Source organism: Poromitra crassiceps (assembly GCF_964638095.1).
Source record: "Poromitra crassiceps genome assembly, contig: HAP1_SCAFFOLD_196, whole genome shotgun sequence".
Classification (NCBI taxonomy): Eukaryota; Metazoa; Chordata; class Actinopteri; order Beryciformes; family Melamphaidae; genus Poromitra; species Poromitra crassiceps.
Window position 1 is genome coordinate 130,527 of NW_028152189.1, and position 13,014 is coordinate 143,540.

Sequence of the window (13,014 nt, forward strand, 5' to 3'; positions counted from 1 at the left end):
AAGCCGCACTTTAGTAAAGTGACCCAGATAGCTTTCTTTCACCTTAGAAATGTTGCCAAAGTACGACCATTTCTACTACAACAGGATGCTGAGAAACTAATTCATGTTTTTATTACTAGTAGGTTAGACTACTGTAATTCACTGTTTACTGGTCTACCAAAAACGTCTATAAAGAAACTGGAACTCATACAGAACTCTGGTGCTAGACTTTTAACTAGGACAAAGAAGAGAGAGCACATCACTCCTGTTTTAACTGAACTACACTGGCTCCCTGTTCCTTTCAGAATTGATTTCATTTTTTTTTTTTTTTTTTTTTTTTTTAATCTCCATGCAAGTTCTTAGTTGCTTTTAGTTCTATATTTTATCATTTTTATTGTGTTAACTTATTTTCATGTCTATAAATTGGTTTTAATGTATTATCTTTTGCTATGGTTTTATTGCTCCTATTTTAAATGTTTTTTTTCTCTTGCATGTCCAGCACTTTGAGCTGCATTCTATGTATGAAAGGTGCTATACAAATAAATCTTATTATTATTATTATTACCATCAGCCCCTGATTAGCCAGTCACTTTACGCTCTGATCGATAACATCGTGGGAAGACACACACACACACACACACACACACACACACACACACACACACACACACACACACACACAAATGCATCAACACAGACACACACACACTCAAACAAAGGCAAATCACACACACACACACACACACACACACTCTTCTCACCCATCCCCCAGTCTATTGCCTTGCCCCTCCCCCTGCTCTGCTCTCTAGCTTGTGGAGTGCAGGGCCTATCGGACGCCGAAAAAACATTAAAAAAAAAAAAAAAAAAAAAAAATGTGTCCCCCTTAACTCGTTCCGGCGCCACTGAGCCCAGTGTGAGTCTGGACATGTCAATGGTGGACATGGTTTATTGAGTTGTTTCTATCTGCTCTGTGTCGTCCGAATAAGCTCACCTGTCAGCCCGTCAGCTCACCTGAATGATGATATCAAAGTGTTTTTCTCGAAGCGTCTGTCACACACACACACACACACACACACACACACACACACACACATACACACAGCTCCACGGTCAAACACAGCCTCTGTCTGACCGCGAGGGTGCATGCGGCTTTTCTTCTACTAAAACTTTATCGCTTCATCGATTAACTTCAAATCAGAAGCGAGGTCACTAAAGCAAACATGAAGAGAAAATGGCCGCCCATTCATCTGAAGATCTGAACGAACTGCTCAGTGCTCAAATCATGCTGGCTGCTGTCAGTCACCTGTCTATATTATTAGTTACCTAAACGCTGCTGTGTGTATTCATATTAGCTGATTCGACAAACAGGGTCTGTGGAAAATATTGAGAGGAAAAACAGATTATATATGTCTATTAAATAAAGAAGTAGTATTCAGCTTGACTCACTTCTGTCTCCACAGCCTCCCTGCAGGTCTTGTACATTTTGGGGAACCCGTCTTTGCCCACTGCAAATAGGCATCATGTCCTTCGTCAAACAACGAGTGGAGTCTGTTATTTCTTTGTGGCGTTTGGATGTTGTCTCGTAAGGAATCACGCTCGCTAAACTCCAAGAAAGTGACGGTTGCTGCAATCGCTTCTTGCTGCTACTCGACGTTGTTGCCTTTGCGGCTTGGCTTTGTTGTAATTGTTTGTGCAGTTCTTTGTGGTTATATTGCAGGTGGTGATGAAGGTTTGTTGTGTTTCCCCACAACTGCGCCGCATGTTTTACACAGTACCTGTGTTTGCAGCGTGTCATCTCGTTTAAATCCGAAATTATTCCAAATCAGAGAAGTGCTGTTCCTTTTCGCCACAGTGCCGCTGATAAGCTAATGTGCTAAGTGTAGCTAGAGACGAGTGAGAGCAGATAGATACATAGATAGACCCAACTCCATGCTAGTGCATGCTTGCTACGCCAAATGGTACTCTTCCGGGTCTCCTGGTCATCAGCTTGTGATTGGCTGTTTTTCAATGACGCGGCGAAAACACAGATACAGGGAGTCACTCGAAGTTGAAGTGTCTTGCTTTATAGTGTCTTTGGTGACAGCAGCTTTTGGCTGCATGTGAAAGACATTGAAAGAGCATTTGCTCCCATAAAAAAAATTCAATTTTCAATGTTGATGTCCCTCCAACTAAAGAGCACCTTCAAGGTCTACTCCACACTCCTGATATCCACCTGAGCACTTCTGTTTGCTACCTGTTCTACAAGGCACTCTTGTGGTTGACACTTTTTAAAAGCTACTTTTAGTAGTCTAGTTAGATAGCCACACTGGCCTCTTCAAGTCTCGCATTGATCTTCTACTATGGTCTAATAATAATAACAACAACCTGATTCTAGAATAGGAGTCTTTCTATGTTTCAGCCAAAACAAAACAAAACAAAATCCTAATGAACTAATCTGGACAGAAATGACCTATTCATCATTATGATTCATTTCATTCAAAATGATTTTCAAACTGTCAGTATGATCACACACGATGGCTGTGGTAGGTAGACAATGTATTTTCACTAACATCTTATGCAGATTCATCTCCTTTTATTGTAGAGGTTGGCGGGACCCGGCTGGTTGAAAGGCAGCCGGGGGGGGGATCGGTTCCCATCAGCTCTCTCACTTGCCAGAGGGGTTTGATTTGGGCCGAGCCCAACTCCACCGACAGGAGGCACAGTGGGGAGTCCGGCTCTGCCCGTGGCGATCAAGGTTTCCCTCTCAAGGGTCCAGCTGGCCCATCTGCTCTAGGTTTGGGTTTGAGCCTGCCTCAAATCTTGAAGCTTGCATTGATACAGGCACACTGTCAAGTGTGTGTAGGAGGTCCCTTCCCTCACTTACCCGCTGGCCAACTGGGTGTCGACCAGCACCTCCTAAGATGGACCTTGTGATGGGGCTTAAGGGGACATCCCGATTGGGGATCCACCTGCCTTCTTCAGTCTGGTCCACAACATATTCATAGGCCGTCCTCGGAAGAGCCATGTCGCTCGTCCTCAACCCGGCGGCTTCTCTGTAGTTGTCTCTGGCCCTGTGCTCTCCTGGGCGTCATGAGAGTCCTGGAAGTCCTAGAGATCTTTGAAGTCTCCGAAGCATCGAACATCTGGAACTTTCTGGAACTTGAACTGGACTGGGTATGTGACATCACTGGTGATATCATAACTCATCTCATTCCCATCTGATGATGGCACACATTCCATTGTGATTTCACCGGAGATGGTGATATCCTCATTGTGATGGCATTGGTGATGATGTCATACTCGGCCATGACATCATCGGCAAGGACATCACCTCTGTCATGACGTCACAGGTAGCATTGTGATGGCGTCGGCGATGATGTCATACTGGGGGGGTCCTTTCCAGGGGGTCCCCAGCCAAAAGCGGGGTAATTTATTTGTGCTATAATTCCATTCATAAGTAACACAATGACTATTTTGGTCATGGGTTTTATACACTTTCTGTAATAAAACATCTAAAAGCATCAATCTTATTATCATATGGGGGACCATGGGACAAAATCCTATCAAATGGGGGTCTGTGGTCTAATTCTTGTCAGTTTAGGGGTCCTTCATGTATACAAATTTGAGAACCACTGCTCTAAAGCACTCTCTGTGCAAAGAGAGCTTTTCATCAATGTTATTTCATTCAAAATGTGAGTGACTGAACCTGCTCCCACATTCCTCACAGCTGTAGGGTTTCTCTCCAGTTTGAATGTGTTGATATGGTTTTAGGTGTTATGAGCAACTGAAACTGCTCCCATTTCTCACAGGTGTAGGGTTTCTCTCCAGTGTGAATGTGTTGATGTGTTTTTAGGTTATGTGACTGACTGAAGCTCCCGTCACATTCCTCACAGCTGTAGGGCTTCTCTCCAGTGTGAATGCGTTGATGTGGTTTTAGGTTATGTGTCTGACTGAAGCTCCTGTCACATTGATCACAGCTGTAGGGTTTCTCTCAAGTGTGAATGTGTTGGTTTTACATGTTGTGAGCAACTGAAACTGCTCCCACATTGGTCACAGCTGTAGGGTTTCTCTACAGTGTGAATGTGTTGGTGTCTTTCTTAGGTCACCTGAACCACGGAAACAGCTCCCACACTCCTGACAGGAGTAAAGCTTCTCCCCTGCGTGAACGCACTGATGATGCATTAACAGGTAAAGTTTTGTGAATGTTTTGTCACACTGCTGACAGCGGTGACATCTGGGTCTGCTTTTGTCTCTCTGTTTCCATAGAGAAAGATATAAAGATATAAAAGAAAGAATCAGGAAAGAGGGACACTGTGTGTGTGTGTGTGTGTGTGTGTGTGTGTGTGTGTGTGTGTGTGTGTGTGTGTGTGTGTGTGTGTCGCAACATCAGTAATTACCAAAAAAACAAATTCTCACCTCTTCTGAATTTCTAATTAATTTCAACAACATTCCTCTCCTCCTCTGGCAGATGTCCTGCGGGGAGGGGGGGTTAAGTTTCTGAGTGAATTTGTTTGTGTCTGTGTATGTATTTTGTATTTTATGTTTGTTGTGGATGTTTGTGGTTTTTATGTTTTTCTTCCAGTAGCTATGTTAAATCAAATTAAATAAAAAAAAATTGATAAAAACATATTGATACATATTGTAACTACATTACATGTCAGTGTGATATATAACTATTGTACATAAATAATGTAAATAAATGCATTTATTGACTGGATCATTAATAATTACCAAAAAATTCAGTTTTTCCTCTGGTGATGTTTAAAATTCCACGCCAAATCACTGGAACTTCCGGGAGCTACGGCAACGTTTTGGAACCAATTACAGCACCGCTTTCGGAATTGGGCATTAAACTGTTTTAAACAGACGACACGACACATCATAGAAGAAGAAGAAGACGACACGACACGCCACTAACAAGCTGCCGTTTCCAACGTTTTTCACGTTTCCCAGAAAGGAAATCTATCTTTCTGTTTACAAGCTAGAAGACAAAACGTTGTGGATTCAGGGTAAGAGTTGTGTTTCGGTTTCGACCATCAGTAAATCTGTACGGCTAGCGTTAACGTTACATCTATGCTAAAGCTAATGTTAGCTCAAAGTTTTTTTTTTCAACGTTTAGCTCAAAGTGTCTTGCTCACATAAGCACATAACAGCGTAACGCTAGCGTTAAATCAACATTCGCCCACCGGTTTGCTGCTAACATTTGCGCTAAATGTTAATGTGACTGAACATGCTAACTAGTGTTAATGTTCACTCTGCTGCTCTCGTCTGTCTTGCTAGCTAACGTTACTTGTTTCAGACTGCATGCATATAACGTTAAAATAGTTGCCGTCGCTGAGATAATGATATGTGGGGTTTCCTTTGCAGATTTTAAACCGAGATAAAATGGCTCACTTTGTGTTCGAAAACGGCACCCACTACACTGTAGTGGATGACATCGACTACACTGTAGTGGATGACATGGATGCCTACAGTATCCTGAAGTTGGACATGCCGATCACCGACGCGCCCAGGTGTCAAAGGGAGGCCAGCGATGTGTTGTCAAGCAAAACTCCAGGTAACTTGCTTCCATGATTGAAATGTCATTTGTATGGATGCCTTCCAGTAATGTTTGGTCTTTACTATAGGCTACTGATGCTTGTACAACTGTATGACCTGAGCAGGGAAAGTAAAGGGTGTGTTTTGTTCTCATTTACAGGCTATTACCCAAAGACAGCCAGCCTGGATGTGGAGCTGCTCATGGACGACTACCTGGAGGTGGATTATCTGAGAGCAGGGGCTGGGGACAGCCTGCTAATGGAGCTCCTGGACATGGAGGTGTCCAACAACACAGGACAACATTCTGTAAGTAACAAGGCCTCTGTCATGAAGATTTGTCCCAGGCAAAATATGTTTTTTATTTCAGAGCAAAGCAATGCAACTTCAGCAGCTTGATCTCTGTGATAGTAATTGTACACATCTATCCTACATTACAAGTTTCACATGTGCTCCCACATTGGTTTTGTAGCTAGACCACGCCTTTTATCCTTAGCCTAAACTCTTACTGTTCTTTGACAGGTGTGCAAAAATGAATGTATTTTCTAAAGGTATGCCCCTCAAGAGATACAAATGTTGTCTCCCCTTCATCCCAAGCAGAGGTGTAGTGCTATCTGGAGAAGTGGGGGAACGCACCTATAGCTCTATGGGGAACACTCCCCTCCCCTGGCACACGCACAGGTTCCAACAACCCGCTTTTCGCTTGTGAAACAAATGTTCAGTGTCAAAATCATAGGCAGCGTGAGGGCATCACGCATGGGACAAAAGCACATAAACAGCTCGACTTGCACTATACTATTGCACTATATGAGATAAGAAAGGCCACATCTGGCCATGAAATAAAATAATACATTATGATGCATAATATGCAAAAAATTATTATAATTATCACTGGTATGGCCAAATTGAGATAATTTTCCATTCCTTCTTCACAAAGAAGCAATGCTCACCTCTATTCGATTAAGGCAGCCGTGCAAGTCTCCATGCACGGCGCATTCCACAACAAAAAAACATCGCCAGCTCAGATTGTTCATTTGTTTTGTTTTCTCCAGATAGTCCCATATTCTGGTTTAACACGCTTTCTCTAAATTGGCCCAGTTGGCGTTGTGGGCGCTGGTAGATGCGTTCCATAACACACAGTCAGAATGTAGGCTATTCTGTTGCACACTGAATGTATTCTGTTACACACTGTTAATGCGTTAATTGTAGCAATATAAGTTCATATCAGCTTGTAGCCTACGAATCGGGAGCTGTAACAGCGATCAAAGTGGCTGGATCAGGTGAGCTGGCGCTGCCCAATTACGCACAGGGGGGAGACCACGGCTTCAATGCGCAGATGAAATATCATCAAAGTTGCCAATTGATTTGTACTGCCGCCACCCACAAACGGGCATTTCTGCACTCCTCCAGTTTGCCCATGACATTATTCAGGTGTTTGTTGTTTTTCTTCCTTGGGAAGAACCGTGGTGGGTCCCATAATAACGCATCGCAGTAGCACTCTTCTTCATGCTGTCGTAAATAATAACGCACAAAACACCTCTTGGAGAAGTGTGGGAACGCCGTTCCCCCGCGTTACATTAGCTACACCTATGATCCCAAGTCTCTACCCTAACAGATCTTCAAACATTAGGCTTTAAGTTACATGCTGCCTGCATTCAGATATTTATATATATATATATAAATATAAATAAATATATATTTCTAATTGTTTAGTCACTTTGCATAAGGGTGTCAAGTGAAGGGCTAAAATGTAAATTAGGTAATTAATTTGAATTGCATTCCCTCTTCATCAGCCTGCGATCCGCTGTCATCCACGGGACCAGTTTCGCGCCCCCTCCATGTCCAGCCCCGCCCCCTCCATGTCCAGCCTGGTCTCCCGTCCCGCGGTCAAACGTGAGCGCTCCAGGGAAGAAGAGTCTCCGGTCAGTTCGAAGCGACGACGCATCCTGGCCGGAGCTCAAATCACCACCCAATCTCCCTGCAAGGTCAGTCCTAAATACACACTCACTCACTAGTCATTGAACAGTGAACAGAAACATGGTATGTGAAGCATTTTAAAGGGATAGTTGTGATTTTTTCGACGTGGGGTTGTTGCATAAGCTACTATGATAGATAGTGGCCGACTAGTCTCAACGCCAGACCCATGAGAGTTCTTACGCTGATACACTACGTTACTGCATGCTGCAGAGCTCTCTCTGGGTCTGGGACGCTTTCCCCCCAGCCGGCTGGTTATGGGAGGGAACCGTTCACTTGGCCAGTGATTGGCCAGTGGTGGATTCAGTCCTCCCCAATCAGTAACGACTTTGCGATCAGACGACATGGGAGGTGCAGCCCATTTTTCGAACCGCTCTCTCATCGGTGCTACGACCTGTCACTCAATTTCAACCCGCCTTCAAAAACCAGCAGTGGCTGTGAAGTGGCACAGACTCATTTATGTAGTATGCGGAGCGCAGCGATTCAACATAATATTTGAGTCTGGGGAGAGACTAGTGGCCAACCCACATAAGAGTAAAAACACTCCTGGATCATTGCTGCTGCCAGACTGATGTTACAATGGAAGCGTTGATTCCATTGAGCTAAATAGACACAGCGCTTTATACACTTTCATTCTTGTCAAGAAATGAAGAGATCATTTCCATCTGGGGACAAATGACATGAGCCTATGTTTATCAGTCCAGATGGTAAATGGTAAATGGCCTGCATTTATATAGCGCTTTACAATCAGTAGGTACATTCACCATTCATACACCGATGGCGGCAGGCTACCACGCAGGGTGCTGGCACACCATCAGGAGCAATTTGGGGTTCAGTGTCTTGCCCAAGGACACTTCGACATGCAGACTGGAGGAGGCAGGAATCGAACCACCGACCTCTTTTATCCAAAGCGATTAGTGGACGATCCGCTCTACCTCCGGAGCTACAGATGCCCCAGATCTCTATAATAAAGAAGAGTCCAACTGTAAACAGCTTCTCATTTTGTCAACCAAGGATTCACATGACCGACTATAATGAGTGTTAACTATGTGCATTCTGCTTATAATCATAGATATCAAGTTTTTCAAAAGGTGGATATGTCATTTTAGAATGGATTTCTAAGTACTACTGACACACACTTCTTTGCTTGATTCTTGCTTTCTCATTTTTAGCCTGGACATGTTGGACATGAGAAGTGATGCAATGTAGCACAGGCCCACTAGTTTGCTTTGTAGGTTTGTCGGGGGTTCGTTCCAGTTGTGGCTTATTAGTCTGTTTGTTTCTTTTTTCAAATGAAAACATCAGGTGGTAATGACTTGACTGTAACAGATTGTACCTCTCTCTCTGCTCCCACACCCAGCCATGGACAAAGGGTGAGGTTGAGGAAGAGGAGATCTCTGAGCTGCAGCTGTGTCTCCTGGCCGTGCAGTCGGTCAACAAGAAGTGCCAGCAGCTGATGAAGCAGAGCAAGAACCAGCGCTCCAAGGCTTCCCAGGTAGGGGTGGGACACTATGAGAATTTCATGTTACGATTATCTTGCCCAGAATAATCTATTGTCAATATTATCGCGGTAATCATCAAAATATGCTTACAACTCTTAACATGGCACTAAAACATACTGGAATCACTTTGCTATACCTTAAATATTGGAGATGTTGGCCCCACAGGCTAGACACCTTCCTCCTACCTATCTTTCTGTCCTTCCGTTTTTTTTAAGACACTTTTTGAGCTGGAGACAGGGGGCAAGCCGAGCCGGCTTCAGCCAGGTTGACAACAATTGACTGGAAAGACGCGGGCTCCCCCTTGTGCCAAATGACAATTCAAAATAAAACAAGAAATCAAGACAGATTTTAACCAATGGACTGCCAGATTGATAGGACTGTGACATATTAGTGAGTAGGGATATCATGATACAAACATTTCTACTTCGATACAGATACCCAAAATATTGATACTCCTATACCATTTTTGATACAGGGGGAGGAGGAAGGGGGGGTGAGGGTGTTCGGTGACAACGCATCAAGAGACATAAAAATAAAGACGCACACTTCTCCATCATCTAGGCCAGATAAAACTCTCACCACTTAAATGCTTTCGTAATAGAGAGCCGCAGGAATGAGTCCGGAAGTATACTTCCGGGTTCTTCAGTGGAAAGTCTATGGGGTTTTAGAATGAGGATTTCACTTAAATGCATAAAATAAGGTCTGTGGTTAACAAAAGTTTATGGAAACGCGAATCTGGGTTCTGCATGATAATCTTCACAAACGTGAATAACTTTTATGACTTTTGGAGCGTAAATGCGTAAAAAAAAGTTCAAAAGCTTCAAAAGTCATAACTGAAATGAAGTTTAAATACAGAAATCCCCATTCTAAAACCCCATAGACGACGGGAACTGAATACACAGAACACTGAAGAACACTGAAGAACCACTTTTTTTCTTTTTTTCTTTTTTTTTATACAGGGAAATTTCTTGAGAGCAAGCTCTCATTTTCAAGAGTGCCCTGATTACAGAAGAACACATACAAGAAGTTTCAGTTGCAGACAGACAAGATGAAGCAGCAATAAGAATAAAGATAAAAAGAAAATAGTAAAAAAAAACATTTTAAGTAAAACAAGAGCATTTCTCCTGTAGAGTACCCTCTAAGCTTCGTTTAAATGACAAGAGAGAGAGAGAGAGAGAGAGAGAGAGAGAGAGAGAGAGATTAGATGATCCAGTTTCAGATTGTTCTGACTTACTGGGGGCATAGAAAGAGAAGGCTATAGTGCTGATTTCTGGATAAAGCCTACAAAAATACCTCATCCCTGCGGTACTCTATATAGCTACTTCTAATGGATCAAAAGTTGCAAATGGCGCTGGCATTGTCAGCCTGGTCTTTTGCTTATGGAAGAAAACAAGAAGAGGTGGAAAAATAAGGAGAAACCACACCAAAGGGTCATCATGTATTATTATAATCATACAGACATCACAAAATCAATGAGTTACTGTAGGACTGTGCTCAGACTTCTCCCACGTACACATCTCAGCTCATCACACTCTGATGGGCTGAACTAGTTACCAGCAGGAAAGAGTGGCTCACATTCAGTTGGGGCTGCCCTTTAAAACAGTGGTTCTGGGGACCCCCAGGGGTCCTTGAGGGGGTTCCCTGGGTTTCCAGTCATTTATTCTCACTATAATTCCATCCATAAGCAACACAATGACAGAATGTATGACTGTTTTGGTCATGGGTTTCATACACTTTCTGTAATCAAACATCTAAAAGATCAAATCTTATCAGATGTGGATGATGGGACAAAATCTTATCAAATGGGTCAGTTTAGGGATGCTTGAGGTGAAAAAGTTTGAGAACCACCACTTTAAAATAAGGAAAGCTCCCTTCTTATCTGGTGGATTACTTTAGCTGGGTGTGTGACTCACAAATATTCCACTAGAGGGAGCCAGACAGATATAATTCCACACAGGTTTAAAAGTTCTGCAAAATTCACTTTTATATAGGACAGGAGTTCTACCGTTTGCAAAGAACTGGCCACAGAAAGAAGCTTTAAGGCCACATTGAAAAAGTGGTTAGTGTCCGCCTCTATTTGATCTACATAGAAGTTAGGAAGGTTAGGTTGAGTTTGTTTATACAGAAATGTTTTCAGATGGATATTTTTCATAGTCTTTTTTTTATAGTGTTCATTTGATCGACTGAAGGAATTATGGAAGATTAATTGAATTTGTTTGTGGATGCGTTGATGTGTAATCTACTGTTAATTGTGTGATTTGTTTTGTATGTTTTGTTTTTGGCCTTCAAAGTAGCTCACTGTCCCTTGTCCCCACCATACCCCACCCCACTCCCTACATTGCCTGTGTGCGTGCGTGTGTGGTACATTGTGTGTGTGTGTGAGTGAGTGAGTGAGTGAGTGTGTGTGTGTGTTGTACATTGCCTGTGCTAAAAAGCCAGCTTAGGTTTATGGTTTGGGTTAAGATTAAATAGCCAAAAAGTGAAATGTGACTTCCAGTTGACTTTGAACACGCCGGGAGTTGCCTACTTTTAACTTTGTATTGTAGTTTTGAACCCATCTTGTTCAGTACTTTGAATGTGTCTCGTTCTTCCCTGCAGGCTCAATGTGAACGCCCGTCATATCGGCCCGGGAATCATGATGACTTGAAGGAGGAGCGGAGGAGGAAGTTCTGTGCCAAGAGTTGGACCTGGGCCGGAGAGCGCAGCCGCCTGCATTACACTGCCTCACGCCCAAACACCCGCCGGGTCTCTAAGAACTATAGGAGGAGGACCTGAGGAAGTTCTGGAGGACCTGCCTGAAGAATCCCACCTCAGCCGCCCAGCGCATACTCATATTTTCATTTCATATTCACTTTTTTCATTTCATATTCTACATTTCATTTCATATTCATTTCATACTCATATTTTCATTTCATACAATACACATTCATACTACACTCAAATTAGATATCCATGCAGTTCCCTGTGCAGTGAACCGTTTTTGTGATGTGATGTCTATGAAATCGATTTAAATTAATCTTATCTTGTAAATAGTTTTAAAGTATAGTTTCTAACAATTAGTATTCTAAAAGTATGAAGTAATGTGTTCTTGTCTTTTTAATCTCTTTTATATCATCTCTTTTATACCTGTATTTGTAAATAAATGTAATGAATAACTTGGTGGATACTCCTGTCCAGATTTCTTAACCCTGCATGGTTCTAGTTCTGGTTCATTAGCCTGGGTGAACCCAGCCTCCACGTGACCTGCTCTCAGAGTTCTCAGTCACTAGCGACTAGTGTAGTGACTGAGAACAGGTCTGACTGAGAGCAGGTCACGTGGAGGCTGGGTTCACCCAGGCTACTGGTTCATGGTTCTAGTAGTGAACTTTAACAATGTCTTTGACTGTGACTGATTCTTACAAGCAGCAGTGCTGGACTGGACTGGACTTGTATGATTTCTATGAATACATTTCACGTCATGATTCTCAGGTTTTCAGACTGACAAAACATCAACACAGCTCATCCTCCAGTCTGACCACGTGGTATCCAGCCCAAAATGTACAGTATGTCAGCCAATCACATCATTTCCAGGAGCAGCAGCGTCCGATGGGCCAGTGCAGGTGCAGAGATAAATGAATTCAGACGGACAGAGAGAGAGACATGTATATATATATATATACATATATATATATATATATACATGCAAGTCACCTTTTTTATCCCAAAATAGGAGTATTTGTGGGTTCAGAGGGGTGGGATCGGCCTGGTCTGACTTTCCAAATGGGGGTCTATGGTCTAATTTGTGTCAGTTTAGGGGTCCATCATGTGAAAAAGTCTGAGAACCAACCACTGTTCTAGATTAGTGGTTCTCGAGCTGTGGGTCGGGTCCTCCCAGGGGGTTGCGAGATCATTTTCAGGGAGCGCAAGATGATTTATGCGAGGTGGGGATATATTATTATCCTGTCTGTTTTCTCTCTCGTTTGGGTTAGGGTTAGGTTAACATTTTTGCCTTTTCATCAATAGTAAACTAAATAGAAATACTAAAGAGATTGAATTGAAACCAGCT